Genomic DNA, 17798 nt, shown 5'->3' on the forward strand with positions numbered 1-17798 from the left:
ATTATTTTTCTTGCTTCCAGAACTAAATTTTTGTTTTTTATTTTTTTTAATCTGCCAAGAATACTCTTTATCTGCCCTTCACATTCTTTCAAGTCTCTCAAATCATCCTCCATCCCATGCCTTCTTTGACCACCTCTCTACCTCCAGAACCCTACCTTTGTATTTTATGGCACCCTACCTCCTATTAAAGTTAGCATACAAATGCTTTGTTTACTTTCCTGTAACTCCAATAGTAGGGGAGAATAAATGAATTCTTTTGATTTTTTTTTTATTAACCGTAACTACATTTTACTACTATTCATTTAAATATTTTCCTAGGCAAAAAGTGATATAAAGCAGATTTCATTTCAGAAAATCATTTTAGAGACATTCCCCATGGAAACATCATAACAAATGGTAGTTGGGTTCTTAGACTATCCAATATCCTAATTCATACTATAGCTGAAATTCATTTAATTCCCCTTGGAATTTTCCTATATATTATCACTACTCTAGAAAATCCCATATTTTCCTTCCTGCCCCTTCCCTATTACCTGTCATTTTTTTCTTCCATAGCATCTCATTCACATAATGGGTTAAATAGCTTTTTATGAGATCTCTTTGCTACATTGATTGTTTGCAAATAGCAAGTTGCAGTTCTTAGCAAGAAAAGAATATGTCAGCAAAGATAGTGTTCATGGCCTAGTTGAATCCGCATCAATTGTTTATTCCTTTGTTTATGGAAAAATAGAATGGCTAGAGGTTATGACTGCCACAAAGCCTAAGACGTATTATCTATCAATTACTGAAATGCGATGGCAATTTCTCCATACACATTTTCTCTAGATCATTGCTAAGGCAGTTGATGGCCACCAAGGATAAAAGTAGTAATGGCCTGGATGTATGCCAGGTCAGCCATACATATTTATAAATGTTGGTTATTCAGGTTTACAAAACTTGGAGGAGTACACACACACACACGCACGCACACACACACACACTTAAACCATTAAAAACAATCTTGTGACCTAGTATTTCTGCCTGGACTACTAGTGTAGAAGAAGAATCTGCTATAAAACAAAATCTCTTCTGCCTTGAGGTTGTTAATTCTGATGAGAATCGTTCTACTGAAATCCCCAAAACTGAATTTCCAATTTACTTATACCTGAGTGTTTAATGTTGAGATTTCATTCAGATGTTGGACTCAACCCAAGAGTATACTTGTACTGGCCTCCTATTAGCAAAAATGTCTAGAACTATGAATATTTGCTACATTGTCCTTCACCTGGTGAAACTGCCTGATGCTTTTGGTGAAACAGCGAATTTCTCAAGCTGCCAGGTACCATGGTTATCTGTCTCCTCATGTTGATTTCTGGCAGTCAACAGGCATGCTGCTGTGCCTCTCAATGTCCTTGTGCAGAAGCAAGGTCTTGGTTGCAGCTGGTCAAACATGAAGGTTATATGTATTAGTTTTGCATGTTCCCATGACTACTTTGTGGCTCTACTCACCTAGACCTAATTGCCTAAGATAAATTATTCAGTACATATTCTTGATGTAGTTTTTCAATCATCTTTATGTTATGAAGAGTTTATGTTCAAAAGAAATCACCTGAACTTCATATTTCAATGGTTGCAGCTTATCCTAAACTATAGCTTCCATGTTAGAGGTATACTCACTAAGTTGTATGAATACTAATTGTATGCCTAAGCATAGCATGTTGACTAAGAAGTGGAGTGTGCTAAGAAATCATGGTCTGGTCCTTCACCTTTTTGTGGGAATACCATTTGATCTAATGATTATAATTTATTAGTTAGTGTATATTGAACATGTGAAATGCTTAAAGCATAGCCCTAAGCATTTAAAAGAGGTTCAATACTCTATCTTTGATTTAGTCACTTAAAACACATACTCATAAAATGGTCCTAAAACAATCTCTGGGCAATGGTTCATTAAGTACATGCCTATAAATTGAATCTACAATCAGTGCTGAGGTTAGAGTCAAGGAGTGATCAGAGTAAGGAAAAATACATTTACTCAACACATTCTAGAAAAGATTTATTGATGCTTACTTTGTATCAGGCACTGTTCTAGGCTAGATGTTAGGGATACCAAGATAAATCCATGTATTCACTTGCTTCAGGATCTTAGGAGGAAGACAGCATGTAAAAAGGACATGGGCAAACTGCCATAGGAATAAAAAGAAAACTCTGAGGAGTGAAGCTTTCAGAGGTATATAGAGAATCAATAAAACTCTGAATCTACATTTCTAAATGGAACTGCTGCTTGCAATGTTCAGTTCCTAGTTACATTGGGTAGAAATGACACACAAGGTCACACTTTTTTCTAGCCCTCTATCAACAAACTGACCCCTTGGAATTCAGTAAAGTGGGAAAGCTGAACTTTGCAAACTTTATGTTAAACTTTAAGATACAAGTTAAATACAAACATAAGGAGGAGGTTTGAAGTTCACTTTGCTTAGCCAAGTGGGGCCATGTATTGAACAAATATTTGGATGTGTGGTAAAATAGCACAGGCACAGCCAAGTGGGACGGGATGATATTGGCAGACAGAAACACAAGAATTGTGTTTAGAATTCTTCTAGCACAAGAAAATTCCTCAGGACTTTTTGCCGTATTCAGATCAATGTCCACAGCTTGTCTCACTCTGTCATGCCTATCTTCGGCAGTATTGTCCTGAAATTCATAAACCACCATGTTCTAAAAGAAATGTAATGTGAGATACATATATTTTAAATTTCCTAGTAGTCACATTAAAAAAATTAAAAAAAAGAGGTGAAATTAAGTTTAAAAGTATATTTTATTTAACCCAATATATCCAAATTATTATTTGAACATGTAGTCAACATAAAAATTTAGGACTTTTCTCACATTTCAAGAACTCAGTAGCCACATTTGGCTAGTGGCTACCGTATTGTATAATGCAGCTCTGAGCTGATATAGTTTGTTTTTAGGAGTCTCCATAGGGGATAGTCCTTTGGCATTTTGGGGGATCCCATTCCAGTGTTCATTGATGCTGGAAAAATGCTCTTAGATGTAGCACAGATCCCTTATGCCAACATTTGGCTGTTTCTTCTCATCTCATGTGGTTATCATGGAGTATTTACAGAACTTCTGTATGCTAGATTATATGTTAGGTGTTGGGATATAATATCAAGCACCACTCCTGTGGTTCCTCCTTTTAGGAGGCTTACAGGGTGTAATGTAGAAAAGAATAGTAAGTAAATTAAATGTGTAATTGTGATGGGATGGAAAAGGTCTGAGCGCACCTATGAGGATTTGTAACAGGAGAGTCTCTCCTAGTCTGGAGGGACTGGGAGACTTACCTCCAGGGAGTGACCGTGATGTAAAATCAGAATGATACCTACAGAGGGGGGCTGTGAAACAAAAAGGCATTTGGCACCTTGAAGGATCTAACAGGAGAATGGTGTGGCTCAAGTGGAAAGAGTAAAGTCAAAAGTGGTTCATAATGAGGTTGGGATGTTAGGCAGAGGCCAGAACACATGTGGCCTTTATGTCTCATTAAGGACCAGAATTCTTCTCCTAAAAGCAAAGAGAGGCCACTGCATGTTTTTCAGGAATAGAGTGACATTATTGGATTTGCATCTTAGAATGTCCTCTGCTAAAAGCTGGAGAATGAATCTAAAGGAAAACAGATGAATGTGCAGAGACATTTCAGGAAACTTAAAAAAAAGTCTTTTATTTATTTTGAGAGAGAGAATGCATGTGCATGTGCACACTTGTGCTCACATGATCAAGCAGGGGAGGGGCAGAGAGAGAGAATCTCAAGCAGATTCCACATTGTCAGTGCAGAGCTGGATGCGGGGCTCAATCTCCTGAACCTATGAGATCATGACTGAACCAAAATCAAGAGTTGGGCATTTAACCAACTCAGCCACCCAGGTGCTGCAAGAAACTTTTATAACCCGAGTAAGAGGATTAGGGCAGCAGCTACCCTACCTAAAACCTTAAACTGATGACTTTGAGACATATTACTAGATAAGACTCGATGACACATTGAATAGTGGGGAGGGTGGCGCCAAGTACCAGGAAGAGGAGAGTCCAGACTGATTCCTAGCTTTCCTAACCTGTTGAAATAAATAGTTGTAGGTCCTTTTGAGCTCTCTCCACTTTCCTCTAGCATGCTGGAAATTTTAGGGTGAAGTATCCATCATCTAAAATATGAAATATAGTGTTAATTTGCCTGTCATCTTTTTTCCTTGAATCAGAAATTTGTAAACTGTAATTCTTTGGTGCTAATGTGTAACATAAAGAAAAAAAATTAATAGTGAACTTCTGTCCATATCTCATGCTTTTACTTACTGAGTAATCACAGGGTGAATCACCTAACAAATTTACTGGTTTTAACATTATTGTCTATTTTCTTATACATTATATAATCTTTGCATTGACACACAGTGTTATTGCCATAAGATTGTCATGAGTAGCAGTTAATGACAGGCTTTGCAGAGGAAGACTAAAGAGAAACAAATAAGTAAATAATTCATCTAATTCCAAAATTTCCTAAGTCAATGAAGAAACCACAACAATAAGCTTTCATTAATTTTTTTACAACTCTTTGGTACAGATTTGTAATCATTCTTAGCTAATCATTAAAAGATTACATTTTGCATTGCTAGCTTTTTTAACATTAGTTATTAAATAGTTCATTTATTTCCTTTTCCATGTCTACTCGACATAAAAAATTCAAACTGTGAAATAATGCAAAAGAGTTGGGCTTTGACAATAATTTTCATTCATTCATGGGTATTTAGCTCCTAGATGCTTAACAGAATAGATAACACTTGAGGAGATTAAAATAGAGCAGTGGAGGCATAGATGAATAAGTATGTAAATAAATATATAATTTAAAACAGTAGTGATAAATGCTATTTAGAAAAGGGAATGAGATACAGAGCTTAGAGCACCAATGAGGGCTAAGTAGATATGGTGATGAGGGAAGAACTTGCAATGAGGAAGACCTGTGGGGCACATGGGTGGCTCAGTCAGTTAAGCATCCAACTTTGGCTCAGGTCACGGTCTTGCAGTTCATGAGTTCAATCCCCACATCAGGCTTTGTTCTGACAGCTCAGAGCTTGGAGCCTGCTTCCTATTCTGTGTCTCCCTTTCTCTCTGCCCCTCCCAGCTTGTACTCTGCCTCTCTCTGAAAGCAAATAACCATTAAAAATATTTTTTAAAAATGAGGGAAACATGTGACCAGTGCCCTGAAGGCAGTAGGGAGTATAAACTGTGCAAATACCTGGGGTGAGTACCTTTTAGGCACAGGGAAGCAAGTACAAAGATTCTGAAGTGGCCATGTGCATCTTCCAAGATCATTGTAAAGCCAATGATGCTGAACTGCTATGAAACAGGAATAAAAGAGGAAATGAGGTCGAAGAGGTGAAGAGGGGCCACATTATGAAAAGTGCTAAGGTCAGATAAAGATTTTGGATTTTATTTAAGTATGATAGGAGCAATTGGAGGGTTTTGAACAGAGGGCAAATTTAATTTAAATGTAGGGTATATGAGAAAAAGCAAATCAGGCATGATTCTTAGGTTTTTGGCCTGGGAATTGGATACAACATGATGCCATTTTTTGAGGTGGGGAGAACTAGGGAGGAATGGATTTAGAGGAGAAATCAAAATAGTTCAATTTGGGGCATGTTAAACTTGAAATGCCTCTTATAAATTCCAGTGGAGATGTTGTATGTATGTATGTGTATATGTATTTTTGTGTGTGTGTGTGTGTGTGTGTATATATATATATATGTACATGTGTATATATGTGTGTGTGTATATATGTATTCATATATATGAATTCATATATATTCATATATGAATTTGTAGCTCAGAGGCTAATTGAAGGCTCAAAATAGCATATGAAACTATACCTTGAATTTAAAGTAGCTATTGAAATTCTTGTCCTTGGATCCCAGGAGGTTTATTATGCAGCCACTACTATTTATATTTCTCTCCCCTCATTGCCTTAGTTTTATTCCTGCATTAGACCTTATGGAAGGGCAGAGGACATTCTTCCTATTGGAGAAGGTTAGTAGTCCCTATGTAGAGGATGATAGTGGTAGAGAGTGGGAATAGTTGTTCATTTATGTGCTTTTGTTGAAAGCTTACTGTGTGCAAACTCATAACATAGGGAGCAAAAGCAAACAGAATCTTTGTCTTCGCTGAGCTTACAATCTGGTGCATAGTAGGGCATAGCGGCTTAGATCAGACAATCAAGAAATCACAAAAACAAACATAATAGTGTAATGACAGCATGTAATGGAACAGAGATGCATGTTGCTGGAGGGTATAACAGGAGGAGTTATGTCTTGATATGGAGGTCAAGGAATACTTCCTGATGGTATTATTATGAGTTGTTATGTGAAAGGTAAGTAGGAGTTAACTAGGCAAAGAATGATCCAAGGGGAGGGAACAGTGTATGCAATAGTCCTGTGGCAGGAGGGACTATGGTACATATTCATATGTAAAGAAGACTAGAGTGGCAGCAGAGAGTGAGGGATAGCATTGCACAAGATGCAAATGGAAATTCACACAGCAAACAGGTAATGGCTTGTAGACCTCATGATTTGAGAAAAATCATTGTGATTACAGTGTAGAGAATGGATTGAGAGTGGGGGTGGGATGGAGGAAAAAGACAACAAATAAAGGATTAGGGAGACCATGGATCCACAGAGACGAGGCTTCTGTAGTAGTCTAGGTGAGAGATAAGGGTGGTTTGGATAAGGTGGCAACGAACTAGGATAAGATCAACTTCCCAAGGGGAGCTGAGGAAGTCGGGGAGCCGCAGCTAACTCAGTCTCAAATAGAGGCACCAATGCTAAGAAACAGTACAGCAGAGTGATTAAGACTTTGGGCATTGGAATTAGATACACAGATTTGAGACATAACTCTTCTACTTACTGCTGTGTGACTTTACACAGATTTCTGTAAATTGGGGATAATAGTACCTATACCACAAGTTATTGTAGGGATTAAATCAGACTATATGATAAAATGCTAAGCAAGTAATTAATGCTAATTCAATAATTACAGTATTGTTACTTTCTGGAATTTAGAAGTCACCTCTAGAAAAAGGTGTCAGAGGGAAAAAGTTTTTTCTATATTTATTGGAAATCTTTAGAGAAAACCATCTCCAAATCTACAAATTTACAGACTTACTGAGCATCCATTTTCAGCAATCACTTGCAAGAACAATATACATTGGTTATTGATTGTAGTTTTGATTTTGAGGTAGGCTTTCAAAGGAAATGGGCCTGAGATAGGCTTTCACAGAAAATGAGCCTTATGTAAAAATATTGACATATATATAAAATTTGTGATCTTAACATCTGTGATTAATGTGATTAAAATTTTGTCCATCTTTATTTGATATAATATAAAAAGCAAAACAAAAAGTGTGAAAAAGAGTCCCTTTAGACTCAATTACATGCCATCATTTTCTAAACTTCATTATTTACTTACTATTAAAGGCTTATGAGTTAATTAATGTCCTGTGAATCACAAATCAATTATTTCACAATGAAGCATAAAATTAGTTTAAGAGATTCATATATAGGCATGACATGGTGTATTGGCTTCTCTTCAGAAGTGGATCAAATAAAACTATGTGACAAGAAAAAAATGTAGATGACATGTTAGGTGGTGGGTAACTAATTGTGCTTTCAGCATAGGAACAAAAAATGCATGACCGGAATTCTAAAGAGCTTGCCTTTGCATTTTTGTATAAAACTTATAATGGCTTCATAAACATAAAATACTCTCCAAATGTGATTCAATTGAAGGACATCTTTAGTTTACACACCTAAATGAAATAATGTATGTTAAGTGCCCAGCCCAGGGACTGGCATCTCGTATTTGTAGAATAATCTTTTTCCTTTTCCTTCCCCTCAGGTGCCCTCTGCAGTTATTTAATTGCAAATTTTACTAAAAGCACCTTTGTTATGCTCTTTTCTGAAATTTTATGTGTAACACATGCTTATTGCAGTTAACTTGGAAAACACAGAAAACAACAACAAAATGGTCATCTGTGATCACACCCTAGAGAGAACTACTTTTGATATTAAGGTATATTTTATTTTAATACACTGTTTCTAGAATATTCATTTGGAATTCACAACCTTGGCTTTAAATAATTTGTTTCATAGAGCACATGATAAAGAGACTTAGCCAGCTAGGGTCTATGTTGTTATTTTTGAAGAACAGAACAGATCATAATTGCCAAATTGCCAGGCTGTCCAGATATTTTTCACTTGTTCAAATCTTTTAAAAATAAACCTTATTTTAAGAAACAGTTTTAGATTTACAGAAAAATGGCAAAGATAGTACCATGTAACCAGTTTCTCCTAGTATTAACATCTTGCAGAAGTATGATATGTGTGTTAACAATTAATGAGCTGCATGCTATTGAATATTGAATACTATTCAATACTATTCATAACTAAAGCTCAGGCTTTATTCAGATTTCCATAGTTTTTACCTAATGTCCTTTCTCAGTTTCAGAATCTCATCCAGAATACTACATGGCATTTAGTTGTCGTTTCTCCTTAAGTTCCTCTGGACTGGGAAAGTTTCTTAGATTTTCCTTGTTCTTAATGACCTCGAGAGTTTTAATGAGTACCTGGTCATATATTTTGTAGAATGTCCTTCACTTGGGATATTTTGATGTTTTTCTCATGATTAGCCTAGAGTTATGAGTTTTTGGTAGGGAGACAACAAAGGTAAAGTACCATTTCATCACATCCCTATCAAAGGAAGATGCTGTCAACATGACATCTCTATTGATGTTGATCTTGACATCTGGCTGCGGTAGTGTTTGTCCAGTTTCTGTACTGTAACGTTACTCTTTTTATCCCCCTTTCCATACTGTGCTCTTTGGAAAGAAATCACTATGCACCACCAATACTTAAGGAGGGGGGAATTGTGCATCTCCTTCTGGATAGTAGAGTAGCTGTATAAATTATTTGGAATGCTGCATGGGAGATTTGTTTATTCTCTCATATGTATGTGTATATGTATGTGTATATTATATATATATAATTTATCTAAGTCAATATGAACTCATGGATATTTAGTTTGTACTTTGGGCTATAATCCAATACTTCCTTATTTTATTGCTCAAATTATAGCTTTGGCCATTGTGATCTCTTTCTGTTGGTTATTGTGTCCTTTTGAATACACTCCTTATTGGAGTCTTTTTTTTTTCTTTTTCTTTTTCTTTTCTTTTCTTTTTTTTTTGAGTACTTACATTCTGGCACTATAAGGTGCCCTAGATTCATTTTGTAAATTTCCGGTGGGGTGCCTGTTGAGGGGGCTGAACCGCTGTGGGGAGACAGAGGAATCCAGATTCAGCTTTTCCCGCTTTTGGGCTCAGTGCCCCTGCTGTCTTGTGGTGGGACAACAGACAAGGGTGTGATTTCTGAGCCCTGAAAGCAGGAACCGGAAGAGAAGAACAAAGTGTGACGTTGAGTGTGCTAGACTGGTTCCTAGAGCAAGAATTAAATGATCAGGGTCACAACATTGGGACACTTTAGGGCTACGTCAAGAAATAAGCCAAAGTACACATGGTGAAGAGTCCCAAATACCACTACAAGTAGGGTAATAAAATAGCCAAAAAACAAGAGAGACCAAGAGACAACATTAAAAGAACACTTCCTGAACGGACAGGCCCTAGACAGTCAATGAGCCTTCTTTAATATAGCAGTACTTGCAGGGGCAGAGCACATAACAAGCTTTTAAAACTAACAAGAGACAGAAAGCTAGCCAAAATGACAAGATGGAAGAACTCTCCTCTAAAGAAATTCCAGGGAGAAATGACAGCTAAAGAGCTGCTTAAAACCGATATAAGCAATATAACTGAACCAGAATTTAGACCAATAGTCATAAAATTAATCGCTGGGCTTGAAAAAAGCATGGAAGAAGATATCAGAGAAGCTATTGCTGCAGACTATGGAGCTTAAAAATAGTTGTGATGAATTAAAAACTGTTATAAATGAGGTGCATAATAAAATGGAGGCATCCAATGCATGGATTGAAGAGGCAGTGAGGAGAATAGTTGAATTAGAAGACACAATTATAAATAAAGAGGAAGCTGAGAAAAAGAGAGATAAACTGATCCAGGAACACGAAAGGAGAGTTCAAGAGCTCAGCGATACAATCAAACAGAACAATATCCATATCATAGGAATTCCATAAGAGGAAGAGAGAGGGAAAGGCACTGAAGGAGTATTTGAACAAATTATAGCAGAGAACTTCCCCAATCTGGGGAAGGAAACAGACATTGTAATCCAAGAGGCACAGAGAACTCCCCTCAGATATAACTTGAATCGATCTTCTGCACAACATATCATAGTGAACCTGGCAAAATATAAGGACAAAGAGAAAATTCTGAAAGCAGCTAGGGATAAAAGGGCCCTAACATTTTGGAAATTTCCTGTCCTTGTCCCAATCTGTGTATAATTAAAATTAAAATCAGTAGGGTCTAGAATCAGTGACCCTATATCAAATTCTGCTTAACCATTTACCAGCTATGTGATCTAGAACTGTTTTAGAGGCACCTGGGTGGCTTAGTCGGTTAAGCGTCTGACTTCAGCTCAGGTCATGATCTCGCAGTTTGTGAGTTCGAGCCTCGCATCGGGCTCTGTGTTGACAACTCAGAGTCTGGAGCCTATTTCGGATTCTGTTTCTTCCTCTGTCTCTGCCCCTCTCCCGCTCACGCTCTGTCTCTCTCTCTCAAAAATAAACACTGAAAAAAAAAATTAGAACTGTTTTACCTTTTGAGAAGTGAGCAGGACCCAGTTTCCTCATCTGTCTGAACTTTTTTAGGGCAGGGATGTGTTTTGCTTTTGTTTCTCTACTGATACTCAGTACTTAGACTTGTGTCTGGTACATAGTGGTGTTTAAGAAAGAAATATTTGTTGAGCAAATATAAAATCAGTTAATTTCTTATTTTGTCCTGAAATATACATCTAATTTATTATTTTCAATGTAATTTCATTAATATCAAAGTAATATATGGTTAAAGATGAAATGGTACTTCAAGATTTTTTAAATGTTTATTTAGTTATTTTGAGACAGAGAGAGAATGAGTTGGGGGCAGAAGGAGAGAGAGGAGTGAGAGAGGATCCCAAGCAGGCTCCATGCCATCAGTGTGGGAAATCTATGCGGGGCTTGATCCCACAAACCATAAGATCATGACTTGAGCTGAAATCAAGAGTTGGCCACTTAACTGACTGAGCCACCCATGCTCTTCAATATTTTGAACGAAATAATCATCTTCTAACTCATTCCCTTTTAGTTTCCTTAGCTGATTGTTTTGATATCTATCTCCATATGTCTAAATTTTATTTTATCTATCTATTCATTTATTTATTTGAGAGAGAGAGAGAGATAGCACATGCTCATGCAGGGGAGAGGGGCAGAGGGAGAGAACGAGAGAGAGAAAATCTCAAGTAGGCTCCATGTTCAACATAGAGCCTGATATGGGGGTCAATTCCACAAGCCCCCAGGAACATGATCTAAGCCGAAATCAAGAGTCAGACACTCAGCCAACTGAGGTACTCAAACGCTCCTCCTTACGTCTAAATAACATGTTTTTATTGTTGCTTCTTGATTTATACATTTTATATATTGTCTGTTCACTTCTAGCTATGGAAGATGAGGATCCAGCACACACACTGTATCTTCTTGTCTTCCAATTCTGGTTTCAATATGAACCAGAGACCATTAGGAACACCCCTGAAATCAAGTGAAGTTTATTATTTTCTGCAACAAAGGAGACCCTACATCATGCAGAGCAAAGGTGAGTTTCAAAGGGAGTAAGAAAGGGGTCTTATAAAATTTGCCTTGGTTTTAGCAGGGATTGGTCAAGTTTTGTAAATTAAGGAGCAGATGAAACATCAGTGGTTTTAGAAAACATGAGCTATGTGGAGATTCCCTTGTATCAGTTTATTTGTGGTCTTATGTATAGGAGTCTGAATAAACTGGTGTTAATTGTGAGAGTCTATAATGAATATCATAGTTTGGTTTGGTACAGTTCTGCGAATCAGTGCACATTTTACAAGATGTAATTTATGAGTCAATTCTCAGTTTCTGTGTAACATCCTAGTTTCCAGAAGACTTACTTTTCAATTTATCACACTAATATAATTCTATTAAAAGTGTGGTTAAATTAATATTTGGTACTTACATTTATACAACTTTTTTGGAAGTGGAGCCATGTAGTATACTTTTCTTCCTTTCCCTCTTCTCACTTTCCCATCTTATATGTAGACATTCAGAGGGCAGGCGTTACTAGTGGAGCAGGCTCAAAACAGGTCTTACAACCTGGTCTATAAACTTGAAGAAGTCCTTGATCTCTGTCTTTTAATTTGTTTCACACTGTGTATAAGTTTGAATGAAATAAATCCAGCAATATTCCTGAAATTAGATACTTTACCCTTTAGAAAATATCAAGCAGTTAGAAATTTTGCTAAGCTAATAGCTGGTCATGGGATCAATTTTGGAATGAATATAACAGGTATCTTTATTTTTATTGGTTGCTAGTCTTCTTATTATTTAGTTTTAAGTAAGTGTTCCTTATATATTTTTGGCACAAAGTTTTATCATATTATTTTTTATTTTGAAATAAAATATATCCAAATATTTTGGATAGTTTATTTTTTATTTTGAATGTTTTCTCTTAGTCTGTGGCTATCAATGTCTTTTTTTTTTTTAATGTTTATTTATTTTTGAGGGAGAGATAGAGCACAAGCAGGGGAGGGGCAGGGAGAGAGGGAGACACAGATTCTGAAGCAGGCTCAAGGCTCTGAGCTGGACATCGGGCTTGAACCGACAAACCGTGAGATCATGACCTGAGCTGAAGTCAGATGCTTAACCGATTGAGCTACCCAGGCACCCTTGTTTCATTTTTTTAATCTGCCTCCCAAATCTTTTTTTGTTTTAATTTTAATTCTAGTATAGTTAACATATGGTGTTAACATTAATTTCAGGTGTACAATATAGTGACTCAATAATTATACATTACTCAGTGCTCATCATGATAAGTGTCCTCTTAATCCCTTTCACCTATTTCACCAATCCCTCTACCCATCTCCCCTCTGTTAACCATCTGTTCTATATAGTTAACGGTGTGGATGGAGCTTGAGAGTGTTATGCTAAGTGAAATGAGTCAGTCAGAGAAAGAACAATACTATATGATTTCACTCATATGTGTAATTTAAGAGACAAAATAAACAATCACAGGGGGAAAAAAGAGAGAGGAAAACCAACTAACAGACTCTTAACTAGAGAGAACAAATTGATGGTGACCAGAGGGGGGACTGGGAATGGGTGAAATAGGTGATGGGGATTAAGGAGTGCACTTGTGATGAGCACTGGGTGTTGTATGTAAGTGTTGAATCACTAAATTGTACACCTAATACTAATATTATACTGTATGTTAACTGGAATTTAAATGAAAACTTAAAAAAAGAATCTTGTTTGTTCATTTGTTTTGTTTCTTAAGTTCTACATATGAGTTAAGTCATAAAGTATTTATCTTTCTCTGACTGACTTATTTTACTTAGCATTATACTCTCTAAACCCATCCATGTTGTTGCAAATGGCAAGATTTCATTTTTTTTTTATGCTGAGTAACATTCTGTTGTATGTATGTGTATGTATATGTATACATCTTCTATATCCATACATCTATTTATGATAGTTGGGCTGCTTCCATAATTTGGCTATGGTAAATAATGCTGCAATAAACATAGGGGTGCAAATATCTTTTCTAATAAGTGTTTTGTATTCTTTGGGTAAATACCCAGTAGTAGTAGAATTGCTGGATGTTATGGTAGTTCTATTTTTATTTTTTTGAGAAAAATCCATGCTGTTTTCCACAGTAGCTGCACCAGTTTGCATGCCCACCAACAGTGCAAGACTTATCCTTTTTCTCCATATTCTTGCCATCGCGTTTCTTGTTCTTTTTTATTTTAGCCATTCTGACAGGTATGAGGTATCTCATTGCGGTTTTGATTTTTGCATTTCCCTGATGATGAGTTTTCTTGAGCATCTACTCATGTGTCTTTTGGCCACCTGTATGTGTTCTTGGGAGAAATGTCTCTTCATGTCTTCTGCCCATGTTTTAACTGAATAATGTTATCTTATTTTTTTGGTGTTGAGTTGCAGTTCTTTATATATTATATATTATAGATACCTTTTATCAGATATATCATTTGCAAATATCTTCTCCCATTCATTAGGTTATCTTTTAGATTTGTTGATTATTTCCTTTGATGTGCAACAGTTGTTTTTTTTTTAATGTAGTCTCAATAGTTTTCTTTTGTTTCCGTTGCCTCAAGAGACATATCTAGAAAAATGTTACTATGGCTGATGTCAGATAAATGAATGCCTGTGCTCTTTTCTAGGATTTTTATGGTTTCAGTTTCTACATTTAGGTCCTAAATCAATTTTGAGTTTATTTTTGTGTGTGGTGAAACAAAGCAGTCCAGTTTGTTTGTTTGTTTCTTCTTCCCTTCCTCTCTCATTTGCTTTCTTCCTTCCTTCCTCCCTTCTTTCTTTCTCTCTCTTCTTTGTTTCTTCCTCTCTTTCCTTCCTTCTTTCTTTCCTTGCTTCTTTCTTTCTTTCTTTCTTTCTTCCTTCCTTCCTTCCTTCCTTCCTTCCTTCCTTCCTTCCTTCCTTCTTTCCTTCCTTCTTCCCTTCCTTCCTTCCCCTTTCCCTTTCCCTTTCCCTGTTTCCTTTCCCTTTCTCCCTTCCCTTCCCTTTCCTTTCCTTTCCTTTCCTTTCCTTTCCTTTCCTTTCCTTTCCTTTCCTTTCCTTTCCTTTCCTTTCCTTTCCTTTCTCCTCCTCTTCCTCTCTTTGTTTCTTCCTTCCTTCCTTCCTTCCTTTCTTCCTTTTTGTTTTTTCTTTCTTTCTTTCTTTCTTTCTTTCTTTCTTTCTTTCTTTCTTTCTTTCTTTCTCTCTCTCTCTCTCTCTCTCTCCCTTCCCCCATGCCCCCCCTTTCTTCATGTAGCTGTCCAGTTTTCCCAAGACCATTCGTTGAAGAGACTGTCCCATTGCATATTCTTTTTTTTTCTTCCTGACAGCAATTTATATTGTCTCTCAAAAGGAAGTAGTTGCATGTGATTGGTATGAGAGAAAATATTGTTTCTAATAACAAATCCATTCCAATCAAAACAAACAATAAGCCTAGTGGCATTAGTCTAAGGACAGTGTTACAGCTGTTTTCTGGTGCCATGATTTTGACATGTGCCAAGGTGAAACCTCACTTTTTTTTTTTTTACAACTAGTTTATTGTCAAGTTGGTTTCCATATAATACCCAGTGCTCATCTCCACAAGCGCCCTCCTCCATGTCCAACTCCCCCCTCCTCCCCACACCCATCAGTCCTCAGTTTGTTCTCAGCATTCAAGAGTCTCTCATGGTTTGCCTCTCTCTCTCTACCCCACATTTTCCCCCATTTTTCTCCCCCATGGTCCTCCATTAAGTTCCTCCTAATCCTCCTGTATGTGCAAACATATGATATTTGTCCTTTTCTGCCTGACTTATTTAGCTCAGCATAACACCCACAAGGTCCATCCATTTGCTACACATGGCCAGATTTCTTTCTTTCTCATTGCCATGTAATAATCCATTGTATAAATATACCACATCATCTTGATCCATTCATCAGTTGATGGATGCTTAGGTTCTTTCCATGTTTTGGCTGTCGTTGAGAGTGCTGCTGTGAATATTGGGGTCCATGTGCCCTTATGCATCAGCCCTCCTGTATCCCTTGAGTAAATTCCTAGCAGTGCTATTGCTGGGTCACAGGGGAGTTCTACTGTTAATTTTTTGAGGAACCTCCATACTGTTTTCCAGAGGGGCTGCACCAGTTTACATTCCCACCAACAGTGTAGGAGGGTGCCCATTTCCCCACATCCTTGCCAGCATCTAGAGTCTCCTGATTTGTTCATGTTAGCCACTTTGACTGACGTGAGGTGGTATCTCAGTGTGGTTTTGATTTGCATTTCCCTGATGATGAGGGACGCTGGGCATCGTTTCATGTGTCTGTTGGCCATCTGGATGTCCTCTTTGGAGAAGTGTCTGTTCATGGCTTCTGCCCATTTCTTTACTGGATTATTTGTTTTTTTGGGTATAGAGTTTGGTGAGTTCCTTATAGATATTGGATACTAAACCTTTATCTGATATATCATTTGCAACTATCTTTTACCATTCCATCTGTTGCTTATTTGTTTTTTGGTTGTTTCCATTGCCGCACAGAAGCTTTTTATCTTGATGAGGTCCCAGTAGTTTATTTTTGCTCTTGATTCCCTTGCCTTTTTAAATATGTCAGGTAAGAAGTTGCTGCGGTTGAGGTCAGCGAGGTTGTTTCCTGCTTTCTCCTCTGGGGTTTTGATGGTTTCCTGTCTCACATTCAGGTCCTTTATTCATTTTGAGTTTATTTTGATGTATGGTCTGAGAAAATGATCTAGTTTCATTCTTCTGCATGTTGCTATCCAGTTCTCCCAGCACCATCTGTTAAAGACTCTGTCTTTTTTTCATTGGATACTCTTTCCCATTTTGTCAAAGATTAGTTGGCATACATTTGTGGGTCCAATTCTGAGTTCTCTATTCCATTCCATTAGTCTATGTGTCTATGTGTGTCTATGCGTCTGTTTTTGTGCCAATACCATACTGTCTTGATGATGACAGTAGTAGAGGCTAAAGTCTGGGATGGTGATGCCTCCCGTTTTGGTTTTATTCTTCAATATTACTTTGGCTATTCGAGGTCTTTTGTGGTTCCATACAAACTTTAGGAGAGTTTGTTCTAGCTTTGAGAAGAATGCTGTTACAATTTTGATTGGGATTACATTGAATGTGTAGATTGCTTTGGGTAGCAATGACATTTTAACAATATTTATTCTTCCGATCCATGAGCATGGGATGTTTTTGCTTTTCTTTGTGTCTTCTTCAATTTCCTTCATAAGTTTTCTATAGTTTTCATCATACAGATATCTTATATCTTTAGTTAGGTTTATTCCTAGGTATTTTATGATTTTTGTGCAATTGTGAATGGGCTCAGTTTCTTGATTTCTCTTTCTGTTGCTTCATTGCTGGTGTATAAAAATGCAACCGATTTCTGTAGTTGATTTTGTACCCTGCAACTTTGCTGAATTCTTGAATCAGTTCTAGTAGACTTCTGGTGTAGTCTGTTGGGTTTTCTATGTAGAGTATCATGTTGTTTGCGAGAAGTGAAAGTTTGGCTGCTTCTTTGCCAATTCTGTTGCCTTTTATTTCCTTTTGTTGTCTGATGGCTGATGCTAGGACTTCCAGCACTATTTTAAACAATAGTGGTGAGAGTGGACATCCCTGTCGTGTTCCTGATCTCAGGGGGAAAGCTCTCAGGTTTTCCCCGTTGAGGATGTTAGCTGAGGGCTTCTCATAGATGGCTTCTATGATCTTTCAGTAAGTTTCTTCTATCCCAACTTTCTCGAGGGTCTTCATTAAGAAGGAATGCTGTATCTTGCCAAATGCTTTTTCTGCATCTATCAACAGGATCATATGGTTTTTATCTTTGTTTTTTGATAATGTGATATATCACATTGATTGATTTGTGAATATTAACCAGCTCTGTAACCCCGGAATGAATCCCACTTGATCTTGGTGGATAATTCTTTTTATGTGCTGTTGCATTCAATTTGCAAGTATCTTGTTGAGGATTTTTGCATCCGTATTCATCAAGGATATTGGCCTACAGTTCTCATTTTTTGCTGGGTCTCTGGCTTGGGAATCAAAGTGATA

At 37.0% G+C, this 17798-nt stretch overlaps 1 long non-coding RNA gene across 1 annotated transcript in view; it reads left to right on the forward strand.

The window, feature by feature from the left end:
- Window positions 1-17798, forward strand: part of LOC120238636 — a 78144-nt gene that overhangs the window by 50769 nt on the left and 9577 nt on the right. The window contains exon 3 of the long non-coding RNA XR_005530281.1: window positions 11662-11815. This is a non-coding gene — a long non-coding RNA (uncharacterized LOC120238636). The remainder of the gene's footprint in view (window positions 1-11661; window positions 11816-17798) is intronic.

The sequence above is a fragment of the Hyaena hyaena genome, unplaced genomic scaffold (assembly GCF_003009895.1).
Source record: "Hyaena hyaena isolate Hyena2069 unplaced genomic scaffold, ASM300989v1 scaffold_212, whole genome shotgun sequence".
Lineage (NCBI taxonomy): Eukaryota > Metazoa > Chordata > Mammalia > Carnivora > Hyaenidae > Hyaena > Hyaena hyaena.